Source organism: Arachis ipaensis, chromosome B03 (genome assembly GCF_000816755.2).
Source record: "Arachis ipaensis cultivar K30076 chromosome B03, Araip1.1, whole genome shotgun sequence".
In the NCBI taxonomy this organism is placed as follows: Eukaryota; Viridiplantae; Streptophyta; class Magnoliopsida; order Fabales; family Fabaceae; genus Arachis; species Arachis ipaensis.
The window spans coordinates 29,192,669-29,201,869 of record NC_029787.2 but is presented as its reverse complement, the minus strand read 5'-3'; the positions used below and the strand labels follow the sequence as shown (position 1 = coordinate 29,201,869).

At 31.2% G+C, this 9,201-nt stretch overlaps 1 long non-coding RNA gene across 1 annotated transcript; it reads left to right on the top strand.

The window, feature by feature from the left end:
* Window positions 825-2,972, top strand: LOC107634321. The gene is made up of 3 exons (XR_001618842.2): window positions 825-1,121; window positions 1,688-1,773; window positions 2,588-2,972. It is a non-coding gene; the product is annotated as an uncharacterized LOC107634321 (long non-coding RNA).

Genomic DNA, 9,201 nt, shown 5'->3' with positions numbered 1-9,201 from the left:
TTGAGTGAATTTTTATTTTCTTTAGATATGTTTGGATGGAAGGAAAATAAGAAGAAAAGAAATGTTATGAAAAGATAATTTTATCTTTATGTTATAAAATATGTTGAAAAAAAAAGTAAAGGAGTAATATTAGAAGTAAAGAGAGAAAAATTAATTTTCTCTTTATTTTTTTCCAATGTTGGAAAAAAAATTGATGGGTCCCACTAATTTTTTTTATTCTTTTTTTTACTCTCTAATTTTTTTTCTCAACCAAACAATAATAATTTTCTTTCTCTTTTTCTTTCCTCCTTTTTCTTTCCTTCTATTTTTCCTTCAAACAAATATAGCATAAAAGTCCGATCATATTTCGATATTTCTTTACATTTACTTATTTTTTTTCATCCTTGTCAAGATAATAAGTTGTGTACATTGTAGTTTTTATGGCTTTAGCAGTTTTCATTCCAAATCTCTTGATTATTTGATTATTTGGTTTGACTCAAGAAAGGTCCTTCTCTTGATTATTTGATTTGGAATTTGAGAAAGAAATTAGATTTTTCCATTATAAATATTTCATATTTACTTTGCAAAGTTTGGAAAAATACTTGTTTAAACTTTCATTCGTAGCACCAAATATAATGCCATTAACACTAACTTATATCAAAACAATATCTTTCTTTTTGGAGATAAGCCTCAATGTAGTCTCTAAAGTTGTACTCGAGCCTCATAATAGTCCCTGAACTTAAAAGTTCCTCAAATTCATCCCCAAACTTGCACTCCGGGACTCAAAGTTGTCCTTCCGGCCATTTCTGGACATCTGGCGCAACCGAAAAGCTGAGTTGGCTGTCTTCGTGACACATGGGCCTTACTGAAACGACGCCGTTTTGGCTGTGGTGCCAAAATGAGATGAAACGATGTCGTTTCATGCTGAAAGCCTCCCTCCCTCAACGTAACTCTAACGTATGATCTCCTTCCTCTCAAAACACAACAGATAGTGAGGTTTCTTCTTCTCCGAGACAGTCACCAATGGTGCATGTGCGATTGCGTTAACCGCACTGATTTCAGTCAAAAACTCAGGCCCTGGAGCATCGCTGTTGTCATCTCCTTCATACACAGAGTTGGGAAGGCTAATTTCTCTAACACAGGTAAGCCGAAAATAAAAAAAATATGTGTTTTCTTTGTGTTTTGATATTGTTGTTAGTTTAACATTCACCAAAGTTCAGGCCGTTTCTTTCGAATGTAATCTGTGGCTATGAACGCCTCTGTTTTGTGCTCTGTGCTAGGGTTTGATCAGTTACTAGGTTTGTTAGTGGTTTGGCCAACAAAATTATAGACTGAGAGTATTTCTTGTATTTTGATGATATGAAAAGTTGTTCTTTATGTGTTAAGGTTTACTGCAGTTAGTTGTGGAGTTTTCAAATTGTTAATGTGTTTCAGGACAATGTAGATTCTGAAGGGAAAGTGAATTGTTCCCTTTTTGCTACTCCTGATGAGAAATTGCAAGTGTTTATATTCTGAAATGTAGTTACAATGCCGAAACACTAAAAGGGATGGGTTTTATTCAGCATTTTAGAATGGTGATTATTACAAGACTGCTGAAACAAAGCCTATTTGTGAATCACAAATAGTGCATAAAAGAGTGCTGAGAGCACTTTTGGTCTTATGAGTTTTGAGCCACTTGAATATAACTAACTTTGTAAACTTGTTGTAGGGAACTGTGTGTCTCAAGTGTGGTGGCGAAGGTTTTCCAGAGACGTTGGTTTTTTGCAAAGAGTATCAGGCTTGTGCTTTGCATAGGTACTTATTCTTTACTTCCTCTCTCTGCATTCTTGAATGCCCTTTTTGTAGCAAGTACATATTTTATACTTAGTTCTAGATGCCACTACTAATATGCTTTGTGGACATTCTTTTGAATATCTATTTGAGTGTTGGAGGTTGGATTGTACTCATTGTAATTGGATAATCCAAATGATAACTAAAAATTTGAATTGAAGCAATACTTGGTATTGATACCTTAACCACCTTTTGCAAATAGAATGTAGTGTTTTTAAATTTTAATATGTATAGTAAAATAATAAAGTGTCATCTTCATATGTGAAATTATAAATTGAAACTCTGCCTATTTGGAGAATGTATTTATATTTCCATAGCAGTCCCAATTCCGAGGATGAAGTTTTCTGAACTGTGAAGCCCATCCTAACTAGTTTTAAAGGATGTATTTGTTTATATTACAAAAGAGAAACTTGAATTTGGATTTTAGTAAATGTGCTTTTGGAATTCTGATTTACCTTTGTAGTAGTTTTTTTATGTCATCTGTACATACTACATAGCTTGATTCTTTCTTCTATTGCATAACAATGTTCCTTTTTCTATTGGTATACGTTGGTGTAACCATTATCGTTAGGTTCTGGTAGACCAAAGAAAGCTGAATTGATACATGACAAAATGATCTTAATGACTTGGATTTATAACTGCTTCTAAACCCCCCTGCCTCTCTCTCTCTCAAAAAGCTTTTTTAAAATAGAAATATTTGTGGAATTGATCTTTTTTCTTTTACTTCTGCGATCATATGGCCTTTATTGGCCTCTGAGTTCTTAACTTTGTTTTTCAGATACTGTTTAAATGGTCCTGTGGTGTTTTGGGAGGAAGTTATATGGTTTTGTGAGGATTGTGAAGTAAAGCTCGTGAAGCCATCTTCTTTTGACATATGTGTTTCAGCCTCACCCGAAAATAGTGACTTCATAAGCTTAGAAAATGATACATACAAAGCCACAAAAAAGCTTAGGAATTGCATAAATAGAGTGAAGAAAAGTAATCAATAGGCTCATAATATTATTGAAGAACGGAAGCTAAATAAAAGAAAAATTAGCAATCAACTGGCACATAAGATGGTTGAAGAGAAGCATGATAAAAGACAAATCAACAATCAACGACAACAAAAGATAATTGAAGAAGAGAAGCTGAAGAAAAGAAAAGTTATCAGTCAACAAAAACAAGATATGATTGAAGAAGAGAAGCTGAAGAAAGGAAAAGTTATCAGTCAACAAAAACAAGATATGATTATAGAAGAGAAGGCTTTTTTTGTATCTATTTTGCTGAAGTTGTTTACAATGCCTTAAACATTGTCCTAGTGTTGGGATTTTAGTATTTGAATTTTATCAGGTCAATATGTTAACAACTTTGATATACTTGGTGTTTTGGCTCTATAATGCCTTTTTTTGAATGAAACATTACCAACATGAATTATGATTTTATTGAATTGAGTTTTGTCAGCCTTTTGGTTATGTTTTATCCTCTGTTACAGACTTAAGAGTAATTCAAATCCTGTCCATTTCCATTTCATTGAAAAGAAGTGCAGGAACAGAAGTATGCATATAATCAAACACTTTAATTTGCATTTCTTTCAAACAAAAGGATAGGAACAAGTACATGAACAACATATGCATATAACATGCATGTCATTTATTTTTTGCTAGATACAGTTGACCCTGCTGTCTATCCAGCTTTAATACAAGAACACCAACTACAATCAACAGCATGAACACAAACATAAGAATTTCTCCCATTTTTAGAACCCTAATTTCAGCCTCTAATTTACCAAATTTTCAAGCAATCTTCATCTTCCATTCTTCATCATCAACTGAATGTCTTGTTCTATCATCACATGGCATGACATCTTCCAAAACTTTATCAACCCACAAAAACAATCCACACCATTTCTTACCCACAGTTTGCACATCCAAAAAAATTCAATCAGCAAAATTTATATCCATAAATATAGCAATCAACAACAATAATACTTACATTGTAGTTTGGACAACCCAGGAACGGTCTCCCTGGATTAGAATCCGTCCCTGACTACCGCAGCACCGGTCTCGATCCGCAGGCACACCATTCTTGCAAACGAGCTTCTTTGTTTCTGTTCATTCTCCTCATGATGCTTCCAAAAGATCGTGGGTTGTTCGAATTCCCAACTGCATTGCTCGTGGTTGCTATAACCGTCGGACTTCAAAGATGGAGAAGACAAGAACACAGCACCGACGAGAAGAAAACAGAGCTAGCACTGTGGCCTTCAAATTTGGGGATTAGGATTTTAACTTCAGCTGAGGGACCAAATTGATGCGCTAGAGTTTACTCTGCCACATTAGCTAGCCGTTGTAACGCCCACGTGTCACGAAGACAGCCAGCTCAGCTTTTCGGTTGCGCTAGGTGTCCAGAAATGGCTGGAAGGACAACTTTGAGTCCCGAAGTGTAAGTTTGGGGATGAATTTGAGAAACTTTTAAGTTCATGGACTACTATGAGGCTCGCTTGCAACTTCAGGGACTATATTGAAGCTTATCTCTTCTTTTTATTTAAGATAAATAATATTGTATCAACTTCATCTTAAAAATCACTTTTCAGATAAAAAATTGCTCATACTCGTATCAAGTTCTCAGAAATTTCTTAAGATCATAAATAGCTTTTTTTTTTTAATTTAAAAACATGATCCAAATATTTAAAATATTCAAAATTAAATAGTTGTTCAACATATACTTCTTGAATAAAACCATTTAAAAAGATACTATTAACATCCATTTAACAAATTTCGAAATCATATAAAAATGCAAATACAAGTAACATGTTAATGGGAGTGGATTCTCTCCAATAAAAAAAAAAAACTGGATGGTATCTAGTCTTTAATCTAACCATTCATTGCTCTCTCTCTTATTTATTTTTGGTCCCACTTATAGAATTAAAGGTAAGAAATCATACTGTATTCTATCAAATATTAAAAAAATTGGAGAGAATCTATTTTCTATGCTAATAGCTTCTAATCTTGCTACCTATGCATAATCATCATACTTGATTATAACTTTTAACTACTAATCTAGCCTCTTTTCTAATTCTAACTCCATTTTCATCAAATTTCTTTCTAAACGCCCATTTGGTTTCAATGATTGTATGACCACTCTGTCTAAGGACCAACACCCGAACATCATTTTATTTAAATTGGTTAAACGCTTCTTGCATTACCAAAAGATATTGTGCACATGCATAGTTTAAAAAAAAAAAAAAGATATAGTTGTTACCACTTTATTATTCTACTAATAACATTATTAAGAGGACGATCCTTCTTTGGTTTTCACTTTCTTGGATTGACATTGTATTGCTTCAATGCTTAAAACTTCATCTTTAGTTTTATTATGATCTACATTTGATTTTTTATATATTGACTCTACTCAAAACACTTACATCCAGTCTTTGAGAAAATTTGAGAGATCTACTCATAAAAAATCTACAAATAGATGTTTTTTACATTAAACATTTTTTTAAGATAAAGTTTTAATTCAGATTGACCTATAACTTAATCTAAAAATTTTAGATATTATTTTCACAAGTCTACTCAAGTTAAGCTTTGACCTAAATTGGATTGAAACCAACCTAACAATTTTAAATATTCTCTTGACCTTTTTAAACAAGATTTAAGTTGGATATCTCACCAAACTAAAAACATTAGATATTATTTCCTCAAATCTTTTTAGTTCGTCGAGTTAAATTAGATGAACTCTTCCTTATCTGCCTAAAATTCTTAGATATTCTTTCTGCAAGATTTATTAAAACAAAGTTGTAACTCAAATTGGATAATCCATTAACTTAACAATTTTAAATATTATAAAGACATTTTTAAATAAGAGTCAAGTTGGATACTCCACCCTCCTAAGATTTTTAGATATATTTTCCTAGCCTTCTCAAGATTAGAGATCATTATTGATTAGTTTACAGAAATATTTTATGAAGTACTTAGATTTTTGGTGTTTACACAAGAATATTAGGATAAACTACCAAATTGGTATTCGAAAGTTTACATCGATAACAAATATAATCTCAAAAGATACGAAAGACAAATAAATTAAGTCTTTGAAAGATTTAAATATGTAATAAATTAAAAATAACTATATATTAAATACATATTCTAAAAAATGACGGTAAAGATCAATTTTTGATATGATATTTTGTAGGATATCTAAAAATAGCTTTCATACCATGTTTCATGAAAAATGAATTAAAATAAAACATTATATAAGATATGTCGAGTTCTTTAAATTGAATCTAGCATATTTTTTCGAGCATTATATTGATTTAATAGTTAACAATTTTTTATTTTATTTTATTTTAGTGAATCAGCCTTAGTTTTAGGATATGTCATGTTCTCTTTTCTCATTTCTTTTTCTCTCCAAATCATAGAAAATTCTTTTAAAATTCTGCTTTTGTGCTATTTTATCTAGGTTAAATTATACAGTTGGTCTCTATACTTTCAGTAAAATTGTAAATTGGTCCCTACACTTTAAAAGTTTGTAATTGAGTCCCTAAAAAGAATTAAAATTTATAATTTAGTCTCCGTTATTCAAAAAGTGTTTGATTTAATAGAATATTCTCAGCATATTCTCTATTTTAACAGAATATTCTCAGCATATGCTGAGAATATTCTGTTAAATCAAAACTTTTTGAACGACGGGGACTAAATTACAAATTTTAATTCTCTTTAGGGATCCAATTACAAACTTTTAAAGTGTAGAGACCAATTTGTAATTTCACTGAAAGTATAGGAACCAACTGTGTAATTTAACCTTTTATCTATGTTGCTATTTTCTACTGTTGCTATCTTTCGTCATTAGGAATACTGCATCTTCTTTTGCTATTTTGATTTTATACTATTTCAATTTTTCTGTGTATGAATTCTATTTCTCTCTTAAAATTCTTCTAAAATTCTATTTTTGCTATATTTTTTCTGTTGCTGAAATTCATCTACTCGTCATTAGGTATACTGCATCTTCTTTTGCTATTTAGATTTTTTACTATATCAATTTTTTTTGTATGAATTCTATTTTTTTTATTCCTTCATCTGTTAAATAAAATGTTCCTGAAATTGAAAAATCTCTTGGTGAAATGCAGATTTAGTAATGGCGACTAGGCCATTATCAGTGATTGCCATGATGGCTACCTCTTAAATATATAATCACATCAAAAACAAAACAACCGTACAACAAGTGAGGGAACTGGTGAGCTAACATGATCTCGTGTTGTGGGATCAAATACATCCCCATATGAAGAGTTGGTATCAGAGCCTGATATCTTTTTTGGTATCAGAGCTTTTTCTATTCGATTTAATGGCAGAGAACAATCCATGAGCTGAAAGCTCAGTGAATCAATCAAACACAACTCTAAATTTTACTTCTTTCATTTCTATGAAATTTGACATAATTTCTTATAGTGGAAAGATTAAACATATTAAACTACTCTTCCACCTTAACCCATGACAACAACAAAGAAATCTCGTGACCCACAAATTCAGTCCAAACATAAATTCAGTTACAATTTTAGTCTTTATTATCTTATCTTATCTTTATGTTATCTTCTTATCTTATCTTATCTTTAGAAAAAAAAAAGTCTAACCTCTTTTTGAAAACTGTTTTTAATGTCATCATGGTTGCCAAGATGAGAAACAAGAAAACTTTGAAGGAGTTGTTGAACCTGGATTTGAAAACAATAGAAGCTATGGCTCCGAATCCATTTCGCCTTACAAGCATTGACGTCATAGTGTCCCTGTAGGATCCGGAGTACTGCAAAGTGAACCGGACAGCAATTAAGGCAAATAAGAGGCTTTACTGCAAAAAGGACCGTGCGGTACTCGAGAGGTTATCCAAAGCGTTGAAACTGCACCACTCTCTTCGAAAGGCACGCATGAAAGAGAATCAAGGTAAGAGAATGTTGAATAAGAAAAATGGCTCTGATACCATGATAAAATTGTAAAAGAATAGAAAAAGAAAAGAAAAGATAAATTTTTTTATTGATTATTGATTGATTGAATTGTATTGAATTGAATTATAAATTATGAAGGTAAAATTAAATATATATATATATATATATATATATAGAACATTACCTATGAAAGATAAAAGTAAAGATAAGATATTAAAGACTAAAATTGTAACTAAATTTATGTATTATATTGGGCTGAATTTGTGAGTCACGAGACTTCTTTATTATTGTCATGGATTAAGATAGAAGAGTAGTTTAATAAAACAGAATCAACGATTGAATGTCGCAATTTGCTTTATCACATCGCATGAGAGAAAATTTCACTGAGATTTGATGAATTGGGGCAAATAACACCAGAATTTACTGCTCGAAAGAGACACCATGCGTTGCTCAAGTTTTGATTTCTTATTTTAATGACCAAATCTTTTATTCTTCGAATAATAGTATGTATCTATTTATACGAGGCTTAAGAAAAGTTAAAAGATTATTTTTTGTCATAGATTAGAACAACGATAGTACAATTGAAAAATAAATTAAGCAGTATTAAAATAAGAAGTTCAATAAATAAATATTAGTGTTAAAAGGTATACGTAAAGTTTTTCCCTGAATTAAAATGTAATTAACTTCCAAGAATCTAGATAGCTTAAGTTGCACAATAAAAAAAGTTTTATTGTTATTAAATAAACTAGTATATATTCATTGTGGAGTGGAGTGTTACTCTTTACCTGATAGTTAAGGATTAGCAGACCTCATAATTTTGTCCCAACATAATGGGACAAAAATTGACCAATCTTTTTATCAAGGAGAAGCTTGACGGTACACCAACAAGTCAACAACTACAATGCATGTTCTCTTTCAAACTACTGTTAGAAGATGCGTTGACCACCAACAGTCTATTTACTGTACTAAACAACTTTAAAAACTAATGCACAATCAAGAAATGATAATCCATTCACGGTTTGATGGGAAGTACAAAGATATGATTCATATCACGCCAATTTATCTTTATTTTATTGGTGATATGTTGGCTAATTTTTTCTATATTGCAGGAATGTGTGAGTTGTGCTTGGTTATGGTGTATACAGGTGTTAGATACAAGTGTGGGACAGGGAGAAATCGGACCGTCCGAGTTCTTTGTTAAAAAATTTGCTGACCATAAATCGGATCGTCCGATTATTTTTTTTTTCTTAAAATCAAATCGGACCCTCCGTTTATATTTTTTGTTTTTTTTCTTAAACTGAAAACGGACCTTCTGTTTACAATTTTTGTTTTTTTAATTTTTCCTTAAAATGAAAACGACCCTCTGTTTTTAGATTTTTTTTTTTAAAATCAAAACGAACCCTCTGAGTTTTATTAAAAAAATTTTTTTTTGTAGATCCCCTCTAATCGGACCGTCCGAGTTTCTTGCTCTAAATTTCTCGGTC